We start from the raw sequence: 24931 nt of genomic DNA, 5'->3' as shown, positions 1-24931 counted from the left end.
AGCCAGTTTTTTTAAATTATTTAAATAACATTTAATCTTTTATATTAATATGAGGTGATAGTTATTTGGGGGGTTCTGGTTGGCAAAGAAATCACTTTGTTCTTGGGTGATGTGAGTGTTACTAATCTGGATTAGAATGTTTATCACTAAGATAGATATAAATCTAAAAATTCATCAAACTACAATTTTAGGTTTCTGGCATTTTATTCTGTTCAGTATGTATGCCAAAGGAAATGGGGATTGATAAAGAAGAAACCTATTTTAGGCCTGCAGATGCATGTTAAGCCAGACATCATAAATTTGGGACTCTGCAATTCATGCAGGACCAATTAGATTTTACAGTCCCTTCCCATTTGCTTGTCCAACAACATGATTTAACAAAGCGTACAGCTGCTAACCCTCTGTTTGACTATTGGTGCTCATTGTGTTCCAAATGTGAAACCCGTCTTAAAAGAAATGTACATAAGCAAAAGACAAAAATAAAATGTCACCAAGTGAGCTCTCATCTGAGACCAGATTCAGGGATAGTTTCATGTTTGTGGAGAATTTTTGTCAGTATGTTCAGTCATCTGTGCTGCTAATAAAATTCTGTGTCCCTGTGGGATTGTTAGATCTGACACAAAGGCAGGAGTAATTACGTGAGAGTTTCTCTGCTCTCTGAACAAATGAGCCAGCAATAGCATTTTCAAAAATTCGAGATGTCCTAGCAAATGGGGCATACAGGTAATCTAGTTATTACACCTCCCACTCTGCACTCCTTAGTTTTTAATGTCAATTTGACCCAAACTAGTGTCATCTGAGATAGAAGAATCTCAATTAAAAAATCCACCTCCATAGGATTGGCCTGTAGGTCTGTCTGTCAGACATTTTCTTCATTGATGATTGATATAAAAAGGCTTAGGTTACTATGGTGGAGACAGTATAAGCCAGGGAGAGTAAGTCAGAAAGCAGCATTCCCTTATGGTCTCTGCATTAGTTCCTGTCTCAAGGTTCTGCCCTCATATCTCTGGAGGATGGGCTACAAGCTATAAACCATATAAACTCTTTTCCTTTCCAAATTCCTTTTGGTCATGGTGTTTTGTCACAGTAATAGAAACACTAACTAAGGTAACATTATTGAACCGCATTTTAGAATATAATCCATTAGGGTTTTTTTCTGAGAACATAAGGATTGCCTTATTGGAAGTTTCAGATATGCTAAATTATTCCTCTCAGTATCTTGAAATTTCTGAAACATGTGACAGTCTGGTATTGGAATTATTTGACAGAATACAATGAGAGTTAAACAAGACTGTCATCCTAAGCCATCTAGACCCTAAAAGTGGAAGTATCCTGGGGGGCAAGTTAGAAGTCAAAAGTGCATCATTAGGAGCTGGGGAGATAGCTGAGTGGTTAAGAATAATTTTACTTCCAGAGAATCAGGCTTTGATTCCCTGCATCTACATGTCAGCTTACAACTCAAAATTCATGTAGGCAAACCATTCATACACATAAAATAAAATAAAATAAAATAAAATAAATTAATCCCACTTAAAGTGCATCATTATTAATACTCACACATTGAGAAAGGGAGTAAAAAGTGAGAGGGAACACTAGTGGATTAAAACATTCTGCTAACTTGGTTATCTTCAGCCTTTTAAGTTTTATTCTTTGGTGGATATGAGCACCATCTGCAAGACTTTTGTGAGAATTCACATTCTTGGGTACTTTTATTGAAAAGTCCAGGCATCACATAGGCTAATTTATTAAACACTACTTCACACATCCCAAGGAATGATTTCATGCCAAGTGATAAACTTAACAAACAATGGTTTAGTAAGGGAAATAAGAGAGAGCTGGCAAATGAAATCTGCAACTTTCCAGGAACATTAACTTTGTCTTTGGTAAATATCATTTTCTTTTTCACACCAGGGTAGGTCCCACAGCTCCAGGTAGGCTGCTATGTGGTTAGGACAATGAGACAAAAAAGAGATAAGCCAGGTCATCCTAGACAGCATGTCTTGGCAACAAAGCTAAGATTAGTTTACTGTCAACCAACAATGTGGTGACTGGGAGATCTGCTAGGTAACTGAGCAGCTTGGAAGTGGAGCTGGTGTAAGACTCCACCTAGGCTGTAAGTGAATATAACAATAGTTTGGCAATATTTGTGGAACACCTTATGTCAAACACTTGAAATGAGACACTTTCTTAGCTATGTTCATAGCAGCTTTATTCCTAATAGCCAGAAATGGGAAGCAACCGAGATACCCCTCAACCAAACAATAAGTAAAGAAAATGTGGTAAATTTACAAAATAAAGTATTACTCAATTATTAAAAACAATGGCATCATGAAATTTACAAGCAAATGAATGGAACTAGGACAGATCATCCTGGATCAGGTAACCGAGACTGCAGGACAGACATGGTGTGCACTCATAAATAAGTGGACATTAGCTGTAAAGTAAAGGATAACCATGTTACAATGCACATTCCCAGAGAAGCTAAGTAACAAAAAAGGCTCAAGAGGGACTCATGGATCTCACTGGGAAGGGAAAATAGAATAGATTTTTCTGGGTTGACTAGGGGCAAGTGGGATGGAAACATCAAGCTGGGGGTCAGTAGATAAGTACTGGGAGAGATGGAATTGCAGGACATTTAGTGGCAATGTAGAAACCTAGTGCACTTGAAATTCCCTGGAATCTAAAAGAATGACTGACCTTTGTGAAGTTTCCTTGTAACAGCAGATACAGAGCTCAAACCAGCCATCTTCTATATAATAAGGCAAAGTTCCCAGCAGTGGGACTTGGATACCAACCCAACCACAAAACCTTTGACCTACAATATGTCCTGCCTGCAAGATGTGCTGGGATAATGGTGGCCCTGAACATGTGGGAGTGGCCAACCACAAAATGAGGAGGAGCCCACACCTAACACTATGTAAATGGCTAGTAATAGAAGACTGGTGAGCTCAGAGACCCAAGAATGGAACAAAATAAGACTGACAAAAAAGTAAATAAAATGATTCCTAATGATATTCTGCTATACTCATAGATTGGTACTTAGTCAAATTGTCATCAGAGAGGCATAGTTCAGCAACCAATAGGAACAGATGGAGAGAATCACAAACACTACGTGAAGCCTGAGAACCCCAAAGAAAAAGGGAGGAAGGATACTAGGAGCCAGAAGGTTTTAGGATACCATGAGAGCATGATCTACAAAGTTAACTAAGCAGGGCTCATAGAGGCTCACAGAGATTAAAGCAACAACCATGGACCCAGTATAGGTCTGACCTAGATCTTCTGCACATAAGTTACAGTTGTATAGCTTGGCATTCTTGTGGCAACCCTAATAATGGGAATAGGAGTATCTCTGACTTTTTCCTATCTTTGGGATCATTTTATTCCTACTGAGTCACTTCATCCAGCTTTGACATGAGGGTTTATACCTAGTCTTATTATAAGTTGTTATACCCTGTGTGGTTGATATCCCCTGGAGGCCTGTTCTTTTGCTTGTTTGTTTTTGAAGGGAAACAGAGGAGTGAGTCTAGGGGAGAGGGGTGACTGGGAGATACAAAGGAGAAGAATGAATGAATAAATAGAATAAAGAATAATAATAAATAAATAAATAATAAATAATATTATATAAATAAATATAATAAATAAATATACTAAATAAATAAATATTAAAAAATACCCTTGCTTGGTACTTGTGATTGAGGCAGACACCTAGCTGGTCTGCTCTCGTGAAGACACCATATCCTGAGACATCCTAGAGGAGCCACTGCACTCAGAACAGTTGGAGCTCAGGATCACAGAATCACAGAGACATCTGGACCCTGAGGAGTTCTGACACAAGCAAGATAACTGGAAAGACAGGCTCCAGTCAGAGACAGTGAGTGCAGGTAGCACTAGAGTTAACCAGATGGCAAAAAGCAAGCGCAAGAACATAAGCAATAGAAACCAAAGCTACTTGGCATCATCAGAACCCAGTTCTCTCACCATAGCAAGCCCTGGACACCCCATCACACCGGAAAAGCAGGATTCACAATTAAAATCACTTCTCATGATGATGATAGAGGACTTAAGAAAGACATAAATAACTCCCTTAAAGAAATAGAAGCAGTCATTAAAAGACTCCCCACTAAAAAAAGTCCAGGACCAGATGGTTTTAGTGCAGAATTCTATCAGACTCTCCAGGAAGACCTAATATCAATTCTCTTCAAACTATTCCACAGAATAGAAACAGAAGGAAAAATACCCAATTCGTTCTATTAAGCTACAATCATGCTCATACCTAAGCCTCATAAAGACCCAACAAAGAAAGAAAACTTTGGACCAATTTCTCTTATGAATATCGATGCAAAAATACTCAATAAAATTCTTGCAAACTGAACCCAAGAACACATCAAAACAATCATCCATCATGATCAAGTAGCCTTTATCCCAGGAATGCAGGGATGGTTCAGTATTTGGAAATCCATCAATGGAATCCACTATATAAACAAACTCAAAGAAAAAACTACATGATAATCTCACTAGATGCTGAGAAAGCATTTGACAAAATTCAACATCCCTTCATGGTAAAAGACTCGGAAAGATCAGGAATTCAAGGCCCATACCTAAACATAGTAAAAGCAATATACAGCAAACCAGTAGCCAACATCAAACAAAATGGAGAGAAACTTGAAGCAATCCCACTAAGATCAGGGACTAGACAAGGCTGCCCACTCTCATCCTACCTATTCAATATAGTACTGGAATTCCTACCCAGAGCAATTAGAAAACAAAAGGAAGTCAAAGGGATACAAATAGGAATGGAAGAAGTCAAAAATTCACTATTTGCAGATGATATGACAGTATACTTAAGTGACCCTAAAACTCCTACCAGAGAACTCCTAAACCTGATAAACAAATTCAGCAAAGTGGCTGGATATAAAATCAACTCAAACAAATCAGTAGCCTTCCTCTACTCAAAGGATAAACAGGCTGAGAAAGAAATTAGGAAAATGACACCCTTCACAATAGTCACAAATAATATAAAATATCTTGGAGTGAATCTAACCAAGCAAGTGAAAGATCTGTATGACAAGAACTTCAAGTCTCTGAAGAAAGAAATCGAAGAAAATCTCAGAAGATGAAAAGATCTCCCATGCTTGTGGATTGGCAGGATTAATTTAGTAAAAACGGCCATCTTGCCAAAAGCAATCTACAGATTGAATGCAATCCCCATTAAAATTCCAAATCAATTCTTCATAGAGACAGAAAGTAATTTGCAAATTCATTTGGAATAACAAAATACCCAGGATAGCAAGAACTATTCTCAACAATAAAAGAACTTCTGGGGGAATCATCATCCCTGATGTCAAACTGTACTACAGAGTGATAGTGATAAAAACTGCATGGTACTAGTACAGAGACAGGCAGGAAGATCAATGGAATAGAATTGAAGATCCAGAAATGAACCTACACACCTATGGGCACTTAATCTTTGACAATAGAGCTAAAACTGTCCAGTGGAAAAAGTACAGCATTTTCAACAAATGGTGCTGGTTCAACTGGAGGACAGCATGTAGAAGAATGCAAATCAATCTATTCTTATCCCCCTGTATAAAGCTCAAGTCCAGGTGGATAAAGGACCTTCACATAAAACCAGATACACTGAAACTAATAGAAGAGTGGTGTGAAAGACCCTCGAACACCTAGGCACAGGGGAAATGTTCCTGAACAGAATACCAATGGCTTATGTTCTAAGATCAAGAATTGACAGATGGGACCTCATAAAATTGCAAAGCTTCTGTAAGGCAAAGGACACAGTCAATAAAACAAAACAGCAACCAACAGATTGGGGAAAGATCATTACCAATCCTACATCTGATAGAGGGCTAATATTCAATATATACAAAGAACTCAATAAATTAGACTTAAGACAACCAAATAACACTATTAAAAAATGGGGTACAGAGCTAAACAAGGAATTCTCAACTGAGGAAACTCAAATGGCCGAGAAGCACCTTAAGAAATGCCCAACATCCTTAGTCATCGGGGAAATACAAATCAAAACAACCCTGAGATTCCACCTCACACCAGTCAGAATGTCTAAGATCAAAACTCAGGTGATAGCAGTTGCTGGTGAGGGTGAGGATGTGGAGAAAGAGGAACACTCCTCCATTGCTGGTGGGATTGCAAGCTGGTACAATCACTCTGTAAATCAGTCTGGTGGTTCCTCAGAAAAGTGGACATAGCATTACCTGAGGATCCCAGCTACACCGTAACTTGGGCATATACCCAGTAGATGTTCCAACATATAACAAGGACATATGCTCCACTCTGTTCATAGCAGCCTTATTTATAATAGCCTGAAGCTGGAAAGAACCCAGATGTCCTTCAACAGAGGGATGGATACAAAAAATGTGATACATTTACACAATGGTGTATTACTAAGCTATTAAAAATAATGAATTCAAGAAATTCTTAGGTAAATGGATGGAACTAGAAAATATCATCCTGAGTGAGGTAACCCAATCACAAAAGAACACACATGGTATCTACTCACTGATAAGTGGACATTAGCCCCAAAACTTGAAATAGCCAAGATTCAACTCACAGATCACATGAAGCTCATGAAGAAGGAAGACCAAGTGTGGATGCCTCAGTCCTACTTAGAAGGAGTAACAAAATACTGAAGGGAGAGAAGGAGTAACAAAATACTGAAGGGAGCAAATATGGATACAAAGTGTGGAACAGAAACTGAAGGATGTGCCGTCTGGAGACTGTTCCACCTGGTTATCCATCACATGTGCAGTCACCAAAGGTAGACACTGATGGATGTCAGGAAGTGCATGCTGACAGGAGCCTGATATAGTTGTCTCCTTAGAGATCTGCCAGAGTCTCACATATTCAGAGGTGAATGCTCACAGCTAACCATTGATTTGATCAAGGGTTTCCCAATGGAGGAGTTAGAGAGAAGATTGAAGGAGCTGAAAGGGTTTGTGGCCCCATGTGGAGAGCAACAATGCCAATCAACCAGAGTCCCCCAGGGTCTAAACCACCAGTCTGGGAGCACATAGGTAGAAACCTATGACTCCATCTGTATATGTAGGGGAGGATGGCCTTATCAGGCATAGGTGGGAGAGGAGGTCCTTGGTCCCATGAAGGCTGGACACCAGGTGGGAGGAAATTAGAGGGTGGGGAGGTGGGAGTAGGGGGTAGGTGGGGACACACCCTCATAGAAGCAGAATGAGGTGGGATGTGATAGGGCGTTCCTGGGGGGGAGGTAATGGGGTAAGGGGATAAAATCTAAAATGTAAATATAATATCCAATAAAAAATAAAGAATGAAAATAAAACAATATTTTTTCAATGGGATCACAATTAGGCATGGAAATATTTAATAACTGAGAATTTATTATCCAATTTTTGGAGGCAGAGTATCACTGTGGAGTCCTGACTGGCCTGAACTCATGATGTAGACCAGGCAAGTCTCAAATTCACAAGAGATCTGCCTGCCTCTTTTTCTAAGTGCTTCAATTAAAGGCATTCATATCATACCCAGTATTCTTCAACATTAAAACGTTTTATACAAATATTCATTTACAGAGCCTTATTTTCCTTGACCCAAACAACCTCTTTTTGGTGATGTAAACAAAACCTCTAAACTGAATGGAGTTATGGACCTACCCTTGGGATACACTCTATGCTTCATCTGGGCTAATGATTTCCTGACCCATGGACAAGTACAGAGTTGACTCTTTTTGAGAAGGCTCTTCACATAAACATTGAACAAATTGCTAGGAGTTAAGAGCTCTAGAATAATCTCAATTTGACTCTGCTCAAATCCTATCAATTCTTGGCAATAACACATAAATCAACCAATAAACATTTAATTATAGGTTCCCATTGTTATCAAAATGCAAAGCTAGGTTTCAAGAACTAATAGTCATGTCTATCTTTGTGTAAACCAGCTGATAGATTCCTAGGTCTGCTACCCACATTTCCAAGGGCAGACTTTGATGCTGAAAGGAGATGTTCAATTAGATGCAGTTAAAACAACAACAACCTAGGCCTTAGAATAGTGTGTCTGGGCAGCAGAGGCACATCATGTTTTCACTATTGAAAACATTGGTTTTCAATATTGGTTGGATCTGAGATTACATTCTTCTCCCGGCTGATTCCAAATAAGAAAGCCCAGTGTTTCTTCCTTCTGAACTTGGGATATGGAAGAAACTAATGGCAACACTGTCTAGATCATCGGCTTTTCTATTTTTTTCCTGCTTAAAACCTCACTCAGTAGGAAGGTCCATGTTTACCAAACATTAAAAAGGCATCATAGGAAATACCCATCTGCATTGAGCAATACCAGCTAGGAAGGACAAAAATATAATAACTCTTCCCATCTGTGTGTGGTCCTTTCAGAAAATGTGCACACATATGGTTGGCTCATGTTAATTAAGTCCAAATCTGGACTGGATTCCACTTGGAGAGGAATGGATATATCTGCAGCAAAAACTTCCAAACGTTTTCATATTTTCTGAACAAAAATGTTGTGAAGGTGTGGAGTAAAGAGAGGGATAAACTGAACACGAGGAAAAAAGAGCTCCAACCAGCCAATTTAAATAAATTTCAAAGTCATTTCATGTCTAGTGTTTAATTATACATTCAAGCACTTCTGAAAATAAACTATTACTAGCCTGTACATTAGAAATCACTTGACCTTTGTCATTTGGTGTCTAAGGTTAGAGCTATTAGCAGCAACAGTGAGGTGGAGAGAGAGAGAGAGAGAGAGAGAGAGAGAGAGAGAGAGAGAGAGAGAGAGAGAGAACGAACTAGATAGCAATGACCTTAACATTTTGTTTGAAATGGAGCACAGAACAAGACAGCATTCGGTGAAATGTAGACATAGTTTTGGGCAAACCAAAGTAACTTTGTACCTACTAACAGATGGGAACATCATTATGTGTATGCTAACATATCACAGAATAAGACGTGTAGTATAGTAACTATACTACTAACTATAGTAACTAGAGGAGGCTTGTTAACTGCTCTTATGGCAGCAAAGATTGGTGAGAATATGGATTTGGGGGCAGAAGCTAAGATGATTTTCTTTTTCTTTTTTTGAGACAGGGTTTCACTCCACGCCATGGCTGGGGCTTACAGTGTAGACTAATCAGGCTTTGAAATCCCAGAGATTTACCTGCCTCTTCCTCCTGAGTGTGGGTATTAAAGGCATATATCACTACACCAGGGACCATGCTTCATCTTTGACGGGACAGTGATATATATATATATATATATATATATATATATATATATATATACATTTTCTACATTGAAACACTCTGTCCTGTGGGGAGAAAGAAGGCCCTTACTACTCAGGAAATTTGTTAGGCAGATGAGGCCCCTCTCTAAGGTTATAAAATGAAAATAAAAATTTCTGGGGGAAAGGAAAACTCTTCACTGTAGTGGCCCACGATTTGAACAATGGAACTTCAGCAATGCCAGTAACTTACTATCAAAGTCTTGAATAAGATTTTCTAGTGATGCAGCTATTTATGAGAACCAATGTTCCTGGAAGTAGCTCCTTTACCCATGTGCCTGTAAGCAACCTCAATGAATTCATTCATTTGCCAAGCTACCCTTAAGTAGAATCCTTTCTTTGTCAGGGGTCTGTCATCAATGACAGGTGTGAGGTGCATTGATAGATGGTTGTGAATCTCTCCCCAGGAAAAGTCACAGGGGAGATATCAATTTCAAATCACACACCGTCACTAAGTTTACTTTTAACAAAGAGCTAAAATGGGAGATCCAGAACCAGCCTAATTATTATCTGAAAAGAGATGCAATTATCGCTTCCATTATTAGGCTTTTGCCTCCCCCAAAGGAGGAAACACAAGACCAGGGGAGGATCTGATTTGTACTATGTGTTGAAAGTGAGTGGAATCTGGATGGACTAAGTGCTGAATAGAAAATGAGCACGTGCATAAATTAGGGTGGGTGGTAGGGAGAACTGTCTCTTTGCTTTATTTCTTTTATCCTTTAAGAGTCATTGATCATTTAGTATGAATGAGAAACTGAAAGATAACTACAGTTCTAAAAAATATCAAATAACTTTTTAGAGTCACTTCGTGCTATTGGATCTGAATATAGTCTTCCTGGCCCTCAGATTTGACATCTATCTCCATAGCACTTTAAGTAATGGCCTTGCTCACCTTCTGCTTTTATATCTTTCATTTCACTGCCCAAAAGCCCTAGTGAAATGAGATGTCTTTTTTGTTATTGTTGTTCCTTTATTGTTCTTTGAAGTAGCTCAGTTATCGATGGCTTTGCTCCAGGAGCAGGGGAACTCACATAATTATCTACGTTAATTATTTGTCATTTAATTACTGTCCAGTTATCACTGTCACACCTTCTATAGTACAGATGTTTGTTTGTAGTTTTGAATGCTTCAAACAAGGTGAAACTTGTAGAGAGACTGCAAAGCTTCATAAACATACAAAACGTCCCCCTTTTAAAATGGAGTGTATTTCTTCTAGAGCTGTGATTCTGCACCTGTGAGTCAGGACCCCTTTGGCAAAGTTTTATCTCCAAAAATATTTAAATTATGATTTATAACAATAGCAGAAATACAGTTATGAAGTAGCAATGGAAATATTTTATAGTTGGGGTTACAACAACATAAGGGACTGTATTAAAGGATTATTGATAATCATTGCTTTAGTATATAGTCTGGGAAAATATACTAAACTAATTTATATGTCTTGAAAAAGCCACAGTGACATTATACATATCTCTTTGGGGACTGATGCCATATATAAGACTCTGTCAAAAGCAACAGAAGCACTTGTCAACATAAGTCAGCTTTACCAGAACCTCTGGCTTTTCCTTTTGTTTCCTGACATAAGAAAACTTAGGTAATAAGTAATAATGGATTGGCCTTTAAACTCTACTGGTTCAAACCCGCATTGTGATCAGATTTTCCTACATATTGTTGAACCAGTCCATCATCTCTGTATATAAGTCTTAGCATTCCAAAAATGCCCTACAGTTTCTCCTGCATATAGAAACTGAGGCTAAAATGGTTGAAATTGTGATTGTTAAATTGTTCTGCATTTGTAATAGTTCAGACTATCGTTGAAGGTTATAAGTCATCTCTTAAACCACAGGAATTTCAATCTTCCCTGTACCACTTTCAAATCAGATTTCTCACATTTGAAGTTGGATATTGACATTGGGAGAGAATGGTCCTAAGATCTAAAAGCAGGTTGAAGTAGACACCTTAAAATGAAGAATTTCTTTTTGTCCTCAAGCTGTACAGACTATGAGAAAACATACTAATTCATCGAGAAGTAATTTGGTGGCTTAAGGAGAATAGAAAAGTCGCCATAATGCTAGTGGATTTTGTCTGCTCTCCTGCTTAAGTCCCATTTTGGAGAGAAAACTAAGTCAAAATGATGATCTGATGAGAGCTGTTCTGTGATCTTAGAGGACAGATTAAATAAAGGAAGGAAGTGTGACTCTCAAGTGTTCCCAAGATACTTTCTTGTTATCCAATCTCTACAAACTTATAAATGTTAATACAGCAGAATTTTACTTCCAAATGCAGGTACATCTTTCTACTGCTAGTCCAGTCAGATGAAGTCAAAGGTGAGTAGTTATTCAGCTTCAGTACATTTTGCTGAACACTTTCTTTTTCAGGTATACAAGTATACATTCAAAGGTCCTAACAGTGTTTGATAGGAGACAATCCATTGCATATTTGTATTTATGGACTCAGTTTGGAACTCAAGAGAGCTTTCCAGAAATTATGAGAATTTGTTTTATACACACACTTTTGATTCCTTCATAATTTTATCCCCAGCTGCTCCATTTTTGAAGGTCCTTCTCCAAAACTTCCCTCTTGGTACCACTTAGCTCAGCTCCTAGTCAATCCACCAGTATAGTACATACCAGCTCTTCCCACTCTCAAACCCTTATTAATCTCTAAGAAGAATGGAATCATGTGGTTTCCATGGCTCTTTATACCACTTCCTTGATTTACTGCTTTATTCTGGCATGGGTGCTTATGTTATAGTCATTAATTTCTCCATTAAGTCAAGTCACAAAACTAGTGAATATTTGGGGGAAAGAATTACAAAATGAGGATATAGTTTTCCTGGCTTATAAGATATAAAGATAAACATAGTCTAGTCATAAATATAGAGAAAGGATCACAGCTTTTCATAATTAACAAATGTGTTTTTCTGGGGCTCATGAAAGCTGAGTAAAATAACCACAGCATCATCATGGTAACTTTTAGGTAAGTCTCATTTCAGTGTGCATTTTATTTTCAGTTCTGCCATCTAAATAAAGAATGTTCTTTGATCTGATTTTATTTTAAAAAAAAATCATTCTATAACTAGAGTCAGATTCCTTTGAAGCTCTTGCACCAGGCTGCAGTATGAGTCAAGAATGGGAGGCAATGTGGAAAAAGTTGGCCTTTTATTTATGGATAGAATTGGTCATAAGGGAGGATTGTTTAGGGGGCACAGTTGGATATCTGCCTAGAAATCTAAACTCTACTTACTCCCAGTGGTATTTGTAATGGATCTCTAGAGGGGCAAGGAATGGCGGCCCCTATGGATTTTCTATTACAGCTCAAACACTATGGAGAAGGTAGGAGACTGAATCATCAACACCTATAACTGGGAACTGATCCAAAAGGATTTACAGACATTTTTACCTCCAGTGCCATAAAAATATAGGTTACAGCTTGAGCAAAGGTTGCAGATGAAGCAAGCAGTAGCTTTAGAGACATGGGATGTTTTGTGCAGAAACAATTCTATAATTATTAATGGTTTCAGAGAGTGTGACAGTTGGATTTAAATGTCAACTTGCCACAAATTTCAAAATAACCTGAACAATGATCCTCAATGGAGAAATTGTCTTAATTGTGTTAATTGACATGGGAAGACCCACTGAAAATGTTGATGGCCACTTCTGGTAGTATCTCAGATAAAGAAAGCCACAAAAGAAGGAAGATTATTTAATCTTTGCTCACTTGGCCTTTCATCTTGCCACTGATTTAATGTGCCCTGCTGCTGCTGCTGCTGCTGCTGCTGCTGCTGATGATGATGATGATGATGATGATGATGCTGAGTTCTTCACTGATATTAGAAAAACCTTTTCTGGGCTTACAACACAGTCAGAAAACCAATGGATCTTCAGAAACCTTCTGAGCCTTTGGCACCAGATAGAGATTGCTAAAGCACCCAAATATAGGAAAACTACCAACTTCTAGGTCTCTCTGGTATTACACAGTCATTGCTGGGTGATGACTCTGATGGTGGAGGCACCTAGTCTTAAGGACCAAATAATAACCCAGTTCTCAGCCTTTCCAGAGGAAGTCAGAGTTTGAGAACTAGGCAGAAAGGGGCATTCCTCCATGGTCCTTAACTAGAGTTCCTGCCCTGACTTCTCTTGTTGATCAATGGTGATATGAAAGTAAGCACCAAGCAAACCCTTTCCTCTGCAAGTCATGTTAGGTCACAGTTTCTTACCATGCCAACAGAATGAAACTAGGTCATGGGGACTCTCAGACGTGATTAAATTTGAAGGAATAAAACAACTATTGATAATGAGACAGGAGACATGTGAGACAAAGTTATCTTCTAAAATATTAACCTTCTACCTTTTTCTATTATTTGGCTTTAATTTAATTGATATGAAGAGACCAGTGTAGGTAGCTCTAATCCATGTGAAGGGAATCCTAAATTATATTAGAGAAAATCTTAGCACAAATAAGCAAATAAGTAAATATGTGTGCATTAATTTCTCTGTGCTCTTTACTATGGAATTCATGTCAGCAGCTGCCTGAACCTCCTGCCTTGACCTACTTCATATTGATGAACTGTAACCTGAAATGAGAAGTCTAAATAAACCCTTTTAGTCTATCGGTTGCCTTTTTTTTTAAAGACATTTATCACAGCCAAAGAAATAAAATTAGACCAGAAATCAATATTAAAACCAAGAATCTGAAGAGATTTCAACAAAAGTGGTTTTGACACATTTTTGTCAACAAATGCTCTATCATACATCACTAGTTAGAAATTTGCCAAGACATTTGCTTCCTATCGAAAAACACCTGATTGTTTTTCTGTCATGTGTCTCAAACATTGGGATCAGGGGTTACCAAGTGCTAGTCTGCTTATAAACTTCTAACCACTACTACTTCTTTTAGGCTCTTGCCATTTGGGAAGCAGATATACAAATCATTGGGAACTATGATCTTGTGTATAATATTTATTGATTCCTATGGTATTTGCATCATAAAGTTTAGTTTTTGAGAAAATTTCTTGGTAGCAAAATGTCAGGAAAGTTTTCAGCACCTTTTAGACAGCAAGTGTAGCCTGCTTCACTTCCAACTTGAATTAAGTCCTTTACTGGGAATATATCAACACTAATAATTTCTTGGCCATTAAATAATTGAGTCTAATACTTCTCAAACTGTAAGTACTGACCTCCAAATTTTAATATCATTTTGAGAACACAATTTGTAAAGTTCTAACTACTTTTCTTTTCTTTGTTCCTACTCATTATTTCTTAATTAGTTATGTATCCATGTGCCTCATTAAAACTGAGACTTTTTTTGGGTAAGGATCATATCTTATTCAGCCTGGATCTTTTATGCCCAAGGTATTGTCTGGCTCATTGAACACTCCTTTAGGAAAATATATTTCTACAGTCAGGCATGAAAATGACTTTGGGCTAAGACAGGAAAGTGGGTTCAGGTATTTTGGTCATCCTGATTAGCCCTTTAGAAACAGTGATCACAGGAGTGATCACGGAATTTTGTTTATTGCCTTGCTTGTTCTTTGACAATTTGTGTTTATTGTCTTGCTTGTTCCTTGAATATTTGCATCTATTGTATTGTTAGTTTCTCAACCTAGAACTGACCTTAACATTTGCATGTAATCAAAGTGGTATAAAAGAAAAAAAATAAAGAAGAGGCAAAAGAAGAGGAAGAGGAAGAAGAAGGAGAAGGAGAAGGAGAAGAAGAAAAGAAGAAGAAGAAGAAGAAGAAGAAGAAGAAGAAGAAGAAGAAGAAGAAGAAGAAGAAGAAGAAGAAGAAGAAATAGTTTATAGGTCTTGTTAACATCCCCGAATCATGAACAATATGAAAGACAGGATATAACCCCTAAACTTATTAGTCTTACAGAAACTTTCTCCAATGAGTATTACCTAGATGAACTCCAAGACAGAGAATTTAAAATAAAAATCATATGCCATCACAGTATTCAATAAATCTAAGAAGGCTCAAACAACTCAATGAACAAAAAAATTTAGGAATGAGCTCTTGAGTAAAGTCCAAGAAAGTATAGTATATACCTGGATGAAATGATGAAGGCAAGATGAGATTCAAAAATTGAATTTAATAAAGAGATATAAATGCTTAGGAAATATAAGTAGAAAAACTCAGCAACCCAATTAGAAAATTAAGGAGAAAACATTACCAGAAGGGACCAAATAGAGGAGAGAATATTAAGACTCAAAAAGTAAAAGAATATGACTACTTGTTCAAATAATATATTAAAAAATATATGGAAAGAAAATTCAGGAACTTTGGAACACACTATGAATTACAGGCATTGTGGAAGAATCTCAAATTATTATCATACACCAAAACTTCAATAGAATCATGAGATTTAATTTTATTGATGTCTATTTGTCTATGTTTTTGTGTACATGGACACATGTATGGGTGTCCATAGAGGCCAGAAGAGTGTGTCTAAATACCTGAGCTGCAGTTCCAGACAGTTATAAGCTATCTGATGTATGTGCTAAGATCCAAAATCTGGTGTTCTTAAACAGCAGCCAATGCTCTTAACCACTGGATCAATTTTCAAGCCATAAAAGACTGTCACTTTCTTCTTGTGGCCACTGGTATGTTAGCAATACCCCAGTAAATGGCACCATACCAATGTGAATATGGGGGTCACTCATTGAACTGAGCATTTTCCTTGTTTTTGTTTTTTTAAGGGCTTAAATTTGGGGATAACTTTGCTGAGAGACAGGAAGAATTAGAGCAAGTGTTAGAGTATTGTATAAACAAGATACATGGTATATATGCGTGGAAAATTTGAAGAAGAAACAAAAGTGGTGTGTAAAAGAGAAAGAAAATCAGAAACTCATCTCAACTCCCCTGTTTCTCTTTCTTGTGCCCCTATATAGAAGTAAATGAAAACCTGTTCAAACACAATGTCAGTTAGAGCTTAGTCTCCAGGGAGGCACTATTAGTAGCTGGTAGAATCTTCAAGAGGTGAAGCCAAGTTGGGGGAGTGGTCTCTATGTCTCTGGGATTAGACTGTAAAGCAGACTATACTGTATGTATAATTACTTGCTCTCTTTACTTACTAGCTTATGACTGAGCAATGTTAGGCCATGGTGTGCCCCTGCCACGACATACTGTCTTACTACAAGGCTAAAGTGAAAAGAATAATTGGTAATGTACTAAATCTTCCACCTGTGAACCATAGTAAATATGTGTGTACTTCTTTCTTAATCTTTATAAAGCATTAAGTACTTTTAAAAGGAAACCTACTAATAGTCCTCGAATTGAAACTTCATGTCAACAATGAAATATTTCTCTAAAGTCTCTGAATTATCTACTTCTAGACTGTTTGAGAAGAAAATAATAAAAAGACCTTGTTATGCAAAAAAAAATGCCAATGGACTGTTTCTTGAATGTGGCAGCTCTAGTTCTCCTTCACCAAGTATTTTTTCCCCAGATCTCAGAGACTATCCACATAGCCTGCCTAAGGACAAACTCCTCAGAATCTAAGCAATGAGTAATGTGTCAAATCTCAGAACCAGAGATTCCACAATTGCCTCTGGATCTATGTCTGGAACATATATCCGCCAATGATACAGAGCAGAGAAACTTTCACAAGACAAAAAGAAATGACAACAGCCTGATTTTATTTCAGCAGTGTACAATGCTCTGTATTTACTAGAACAAACACCACCCAAGGCCCAAAAGACTAGCTGAAGCAGCTGATACACTGTGTTACTTTTTATAACTCTCCTTTCCAGCATCATGCTCTACATATGTCCCATTCTATCAGGTCACATCAACTTAGGTCATGCCCAACACTGCATCTTACACCAGACGAATGGATCATCATGCAGAATATTGTTTTCTTAACAATGAAGTTGGCATTGAAGGAATTTGTCTGATTGTTTAGGAAAGCAATGGTATGGCTACATTTCCCAAATGAACAGACCCCTGTATTCCATAATAGACAGCAAGCATTGTCTTATACTGGGTATAAGAATGAAATAAACAGTAAAAAAAATTATATAACAACTTTTTAAATGCTGATGAGAATACTAACATGGGAAAAATATTTACAAGAACACTAACTGACCACTTTGGGGGGTGATGATAATAAAATTGAACAGAGGTCTGTAGCAATGTGGTGGGGGGAGACTGGGGATAGCCAACAGAAAGTCCCAGACACCCAGAAAGTAAGAGGTTTCCAGGACCCAATGGGGATGACACTAGCTGAAATACCCAACAAAAAGTAGAGAGAACCTGTAGAGACCATATCCAGATGTTAGGCATGGCCCCCGGTTGAGAAATGGGGCCACTCACCCTTCTCAAAATTTCAACCCAGAATTACTCCTGTCTAAAGCAAATATGGGGACAAAGAGTGGAGCAGAGACTGAAGGAAAGGCCATCCAGAGACTGTTCCACCTGGGGATCTATCCCATATGCAGACACCAAACCCAGACACTATTGCTGATGCCAAGAAGTGCATGCTGGCAGGTGCCTGCTATGGATGTCTCCTGACAGGCAAGGCCAGAGTCTTACTAATATAGATGTGGATCCTTGCAGCCAACCATCAGACTGAGCAGGGGCACCCCAATGGAAGAGTTAGGGGAAGGTCTGAAGGAGTTGAATAGGGTTTGCAACCCATAGGAAGAACAACAACATCAACCAACCAAAACCCCCAGAGTTCCCAGGAACTAAACCACCAACCAAAGAGTACACATGGAGGTACCCATGGCTCCAGCCACATATGTAGCAGAAGATGGCCTTGTCTGGCATCAAAGGCCATCAAAGGGTGGGGAGGCCCTTAGTCCTGTGAAGGCTTGATACCCCAGCTTAGGGAAATGCTAGGGAAGTGGGGTGGGAGTTGACAGGTGGGTGGGGAACACCCTCGGAGGTAGGGGAAGAGGAGTTGGATGGGGCATTCTTGGAGAGAAAACAGGAAAGGGGAATAACATTTGAAATGTAAATAAACAAAATAACCAGGAAAAAATAAAATAAATAAAACAAGTGAGTAATGGGGTACTCTATAAAGGACTTTTGAAATGCCACTAGTTATTCAGTGTTCTAAGTCTCTCTTGTACAATATACCGTACTAGTCCTTCAGAAGAGGCAAAATATGACTACAGATAGCTTACTGTATAAGAAGAAAACTGGTTTTAATTAAGGATTTATTTAATAAACGCAAATCCCATGGCAAATAGTTTTACACTGTCCCTATCAAAGCCTGGCAAACCATAGCCAAAGAATGGACTCTAGTATACCATAATTTCCCTGGACTACTGAATTTTTCATTTTTTTCTTTAGTTGATTTTCAACTACGTGGTATACATTGGTACATGTTATAGAAGCATCAGAGCCTGCACAACTATAATGATTGCAATCTGCCCCTTTAAAGAAAATATTTTCTGACATGTACATCTTTAATTTTCACAAAGATTTCCACAGATAAATATACATCTCTTATAATGGAAGCAATTGTATTTTGTAGATCATGGACAAGTAAGTGCTAAAGATTGAGTTTACTTTACATTTATATGATTAAAAAATTCATATTCTTATGATTAACTCATGTATGGCAGTAATTGAAATACAAGGCAGGAAAAAAAAAACTTGCAGAGCCACAGAGAGATGATTATTAGTGTTAAGAATAACAGGAAAATAAATTTTCTGAGCCTAGAGAGATAAGAATTCTGAAGGTCATATTTCAATGCAATTTTTAAAATGAGAGCCTAGGGGATGTAGCTCAGTTGTTATTGTGTTTGCCTATCATGGAAGAAGACTTGGATTGAATCCCCCCCCCACACACACACACACACTCTGAGATTGGTACCTTGTGCCTGTAAGGATAGCAAGAGGCTGAGAAGTTCAGGGTCATGTTTTGCTACATATGAATTGGCCATATAATCAGTCACAAAGCAAGCCTTAATGGATATAAGACTGATTGTACCTTATCAGATCACCATGGATTAAAGCTGGACAGAAAAAACAGAAAGCATATAAACTTGTGGAAACTGAACAATTCTCTACTCAATAACCACTGAGTCAGGGAGGGAATAAAGAAAGAAATAAAAGACTTCCTAGAATTCAATGAAAATGAAGGCATAACATAGCCAAACTTATGGGACACAATGAAAGAGGAATGTCCATAGCACTAAGTGCCTTCAAAAAGAAATTGGAGAGGTCTCACATTAGCAACTTAAAATCATACTTGAAAACTCTAGAACAACATAATCAAACACATCCAAGAGGAGTAGATGACAAGAAATAATCAAAGTCAGGGCTGAAATTAATATATTAGAAACAAAGAGAACAATACAAAGAATCAATGAGCTTGTTCTTTGAGAAAATCAACCAGCTAGACAAATCATTAAGTGAACTAACTGAAAGGCACAGAGACAATATCCAAATTAACAAAATCAGAAAAGAAAAGGGGAACATAACAACAGAAACTGAGGAAATTTAAAAAACCATCAGAACATACTACAGAAGCCTGTATATGACAAAATTGGAAAATCTAAACTAAATGGATGATTTTCAATATAGATTCCACTTACCAAAATTAAATCAAGATCAGGTAATCTATTTAAATATTCCTATAACACTTAAAAAAAAATAGACACAGTCATTAAAATTCTCCCAACCAAAAAAAGCCCAGGGCCAGATGGTTTTAGTGCAGCATTCTGCCAGATTTTTAAAGAAGAACTAATACAATATTTTTCAAACTATTCCATAAAATAGAAACCAAAGAAACTTGGTCAAACTTATTCTATGAGGTCACAGTTACCCTAATACCTAAACCATACAAAGACTCAACTAAGATAATTTCAGACCAATTTTCCTTATGAGAATTGACACAAAAAATACTCAATAAAATAATTGCAAACTGAATCCAGGAACACAGGTCAAAAAAATCATCCAACATGACCAAGTAGCCTTTATGCCAGGGATCCAGGTTCAATATATGAAAATCAATCAATATAAACAAACTGAGATAAAACCCCACATAATCATCTTATTAGGTGCTGAAAATCTCTTTCACAAAATCCAACATCTCTTTGCATACCTAAACACATTTAAAGCAATATACAGTAAACCAATATTCAATATTAAATTAAATGGAGAAAAACGTAAAGCAATTTCACTAAAATCAGGGTCAAGACAATTGTGCCCCATCTCTATCTATTCAACGTAGTACTTGAAGTTCTAGCTGGAGCAATAACACAACCAAAGGAGATCAAGGGGATACAAACTGGAAAGGAAAAAGTCAAAGCATTGCTATTTGCAGATGATAAGATAGTATACATAAATGACCCCAAAACATCTACCAGAGAACTCCTATGGTTGATATACACTTTCATCAGTATGGCCACATACAAAGCTAACTCAAAAAAAGTAGTGCTTCTTTATACAAATCATAAACAGGACAAGAAATAATTTAGGGGAACAGTATCCTTTATAATAGGCAAAAATAATACAAAATATCTTGGTGTGATTCTAACAAAGCAAGTAAAAGATCTATACGACAAGTACTTCAAGTCTCTGAAGAAAGAAATTGCAGAAGATATCAGAAGATGGAAAGATCTCCCTTGCTCATGGAGAGGTAGGATTAACAGTGAAAATGACCACCTTACCAAAAGTAATCTACAGACTCAATGCATTTCCATCAAAATTCCAACACAATTCATTACAGACCATGACTGAAAAAATATTCCATATCATATGGAAAAAGCAAATAAACAAACAAAAAATAGGAAAGCTAAAACAATTATGTCTGATAAAAGAACTTCTAGCAGTATCACATCTCCAATTTCAAGATTTACTACAGAGCAATAGTAATAAAAATAATACCTGCATGGTATTGACACAAAAACCAACAGCTTGATCAATAAAATTTAATCAAAGACCCAGAAATAAACTCAAATACTAATGGGCACTTGATTTTTGACAAAGAAGCCAAAACTGTACAATGAGAAAAAGAAAGCATCTTCTACAAATTGTTCTGGTATAACTGGATGTCAAATTCTATTTGAATTCTTCACCCTGTACAAAACTCAAGTTCAAGTGGATCAAAGACCTCAACCTTAAACAGAGAACATATTAACACAGAAGACAACTTCCTGAACAGAAAACCAACACCCCAGGCACTAAGATCAACAATTAATGAATGGGACCTCATGAAACTGAAATGCTTTTGCAAGAATAAGGACACCATTGGTGGTAAGACAAAGTGGCAGCCTACAGAATAGGAAAACATCTTCATCAATACTACATCCAACAGCAAACTGGTATAAAAATTTATAAAGAACTCAAGAAATTAAAAACCCCAAATCTAAATAACCAAATTAAAAATGAGGTACAGAGCTAAACAAAATACTCAACAGAGAAATCTTGAATGGTTGAGAAGCACGTAAAAATATGTTCAATATTCTTAATCATCAGGGAAATACAAATCAAATCTACTCTGAGATTCCACCATACATTGTTTAAAATGGCTAAGATCAAAAATTCAAGCAACAGTTCATGCTGGCAAGGATGTGAAACAGATCAGTCCTCCATTGCTGGTAGGAGTGCAAATTTGTACAGCCATTCTGAAAATCAATTTGGCAGTTTCTCAGAAAATTGTAAATAAATTTACCTCAAGACTACTTCTGAGCATATACCCAAAAGATGTTCCCCCATACAATAAACTCAACTATGTTCATAGTAGCTTTACTCATAATAGCCAGAAACAACCTAGATTTCCCTCAACTGAAGAGTGGATAAAGAAAATATGCTACATCTACACGGTGGAATATTATTCTGCTTTTAAAAACAAAGACTGTAGGTTGGTAACACCCTCCTCTTGAGACAATGTCTATCTATCAGGATGAACCATTTGAGTCCCCTCAACCCACTGTTGGGCATTTCATCTAGGGTCACTCCCATTGAGTCCTGAGAGTCTCTCATCTCCCAGGTCTCTGTTACTTTCTAGACCCCTGTCTAGAAGAACTGCAGGGACAAAAATGGAGAAGAGACTGAGGGAAAGGCAGTCCAGTGACAAGCCCAAATAAGGATCCACCTCATAGGAAGACACTGAGGCTTGACACTATCTATTACTGATGCTATGATGTGCTTACAGACAGGAGCCTAGAATGGCTGTCTTCTTAGAGGCTCTACCCAGCAGCTGACTGAGACAGATGCAGATACTTACACCCAACCATTGGACTGAAGTTCTGGACCTACTGAGGAATTAGAGGAAGAACTGAAGGAGCTGAGAAGGAGGGAAATCCCATAGGAAGAACAGCAGTTTCAACTAACCCAAACCTCTGGAGCTCCCAGACAATGAGCCATCAACCAGATAGCATACACAAGCTGGTCCAGGCCCCTGATACATATATAGTAGAGGACTGCCCAGGCTTGCCTCAGTGGGAGAAGATTTGCCTAATCTTTGAGAGACTTTATTCCCCAGGGAATTGGGAAGCCTAGAGGTCGGGGAGCATCCTCTTGAAGACAGGGGAGAGGAGAAAGGGAGGAGGAACTGTGGGGGAGGGACCAGGAGTGGGGACAACGGATGAATTGTATATAAATTTTAAAAAATCATCTATTGAATTAAAAGAAAAAAACAAAGACAACAGGAAATTTGAAGGCAAATGGATGGAACTTTAGAACAATCATCCTGAGTAAGATAATCCAGACCCACAAATACACATCCGGTAAGTACTCACTTATGGTTGGACATTAGTCATAAAATGCAGGATATCCATGCTACAACCCACAGATCCAAAGAAACTAGGTAATAATGAGGGCCCAAGGGAGGACTTGTGAATTGCACTCAGAAGGAGAAACAAAATAGTCATTAGAGGTGGATAGAGAAAGGGAACTGGGTGGAAAATGGGGTAAAGAGGGGTATGAGAATGGTGATCAGGTGTGGGGGGGAGGGGTGGGAGAGGGCTGAGAGTGAGGATGAAATTTGATGGGGAGCATCTCTGTGACCAGCTGGAGACTTGGGTTGGGATAGGCTACCTGGAGTCTATGGGGTTAACCCAAGCTGAGATTCCTACCAGAGGGGATATAGAGACTGAAGTGGCCACCTCCTATAACCAAGGCAAGGCTTCCAGTGGAATGAGGGAACTCACCCACAAAACCTTCAACCTGAACTTTGTCCTGCCTACAAGATGCACAGGGATAAAAATGGAGCTGAGACTGAAGGAAGAGCCAACCAATGACTGCCCCAACTTGAGACCCATCCTATGTGAGAGAGCCAACTCCTGACACTATCAATGATCAGACAGGAACCTAGCATAACTGTCTCCTGAGAGATTTCATCCAGCAGAGGATGGAGGCAGTTGCAGAGACCCACAGCCAACCATCAGATGGAGCATGGGGAGTCTTGTGGAAGAGTGGGGAACAGGATTGAGCAAGCCAGTGGGGTCAAATACAAGACAAAGACCTACAAAGTCAACTAACCTGAGACCATGGGGGCTCAGAGACTGAACCACCAACCAAAGGGCATGTAGGGGCTGGACCTAGCCTTCCCCTCCATTTATAGGAGATGTACAGCTTGGTCTTTCTGTGAGTCTCCTACTAATTGGAATAGGGGCTGTCTCTGACTCTGCCTGCCATTGCATCCCTTCCCCTACCTGAACTGCCTGATTGGGCCTCAATGGAAGTGGATGTTCTTAGTCCTGCTGGGACTAGATGCCCCAGGGTGGGGTAGTACCCAAGGGAGGAACTTCCCCTTCTTTGAGGAGAAGGGGAGGGGGCAATGGTGGGATTTGTTAGGTCAGGACTGGGAGAAGGGAATCTGCAGTTAGGATGTATTGTGAATAAAAATAAATTATTAAAAAATAATTTTAAAAAGGACAAAACAGCACCCTACAAAATGGCAAAAGATCTTCACCAACTTTACATTCAAGAGAGGGCTGATATCCAAAATATATAAAGCACTCAAGAAATTAGACACCAAAACCCCAAATAACCCAATTTAAGAATGGGAAACAAAGCTAGACAGAATTATTGATAGAGGAATCTCTAATGGCTGAGAAACACTTAAAGGAATCTTCAACAACCTTAATCATCAGGGAAATGCAAATCAAATGATTCTGAGATTCCATCTTACACCTGTCAGAATGACTAAGATCAAAAACTCAAGTGACAGCACATACTGGCAGGGATGTGAAAAAAGAGGAACACTCTCCATTGCTGTTGTGAGTGAAAATTTGTAAACCACTCTGGAAATCAATTTGGTGGTTTCTCAGAAAACTGTGAACAGTTCTATCTCAAGACCCCTCTATACCAATCCTGGGCATATATACCCAAAAGATGCCCCACTATACCACAGGGACACTTACTAAATGGTGTCCATAGCAGCTCTGTAAGTAATAGCCAGAAACTGAAAGCAACCTACATGTCCCTCAACAACTGGAGAATGAATGCAGAAAATGTGGTACAAGTGAGGACACCAATCCCCCTCAAAAAAACTTTGACCCAAAATTTGTCCTGCCAACAAGATGTGCAGGGGAAAAGATGGAGCAGAAAAAGGAGCGAATGGCCAAGCAATGACTGACCCAACTTTAGACCCATCCCAGGTGCGATTGCCAACCCCTGAGACTATTAATGATATTCTGCTATATTTTCAGACAGGAGCTTATTCTCTGAGCGGCTTCAC

At 38.2% G+C, this 24931-nt stretch overlaps 1 protein-coding gene across 3 annotated transcripts in view; it reads right to left on the bottom strand.

Annotated features, from left to right (window-relative positions):
• The window catches only part of Glra2 (glycine receptor alpha 2), a 186455-nt gene that overhangs the window by 117637 nt on the left and 43887 nt on the right, over nucleotides 1–24931 (bottom strand). The gene's annotated exons all lie outside the window — the stretch shown is intronic.

The sequence above is a fragment of the Arvicanthis niloticus genome, chromosome X, assembly GCF_011762505.2.
Source record: "Arvicanthis niloticus isolate mArvNil1 chromosome X, mArvNil1.pat.X, whole genome shotgun sequence".
In the NCBI taxonomy this organism is placed as follows: domain Eukaryota; kingdom Metazoa; phylum Chordata; class Mammalia; order Rodentia; family Muridae; genus Arvicanthis; species Arvicanthis niloticus.
This window is presented reverse-complemented; position numbering and strand designations above follow the sequence as displayed.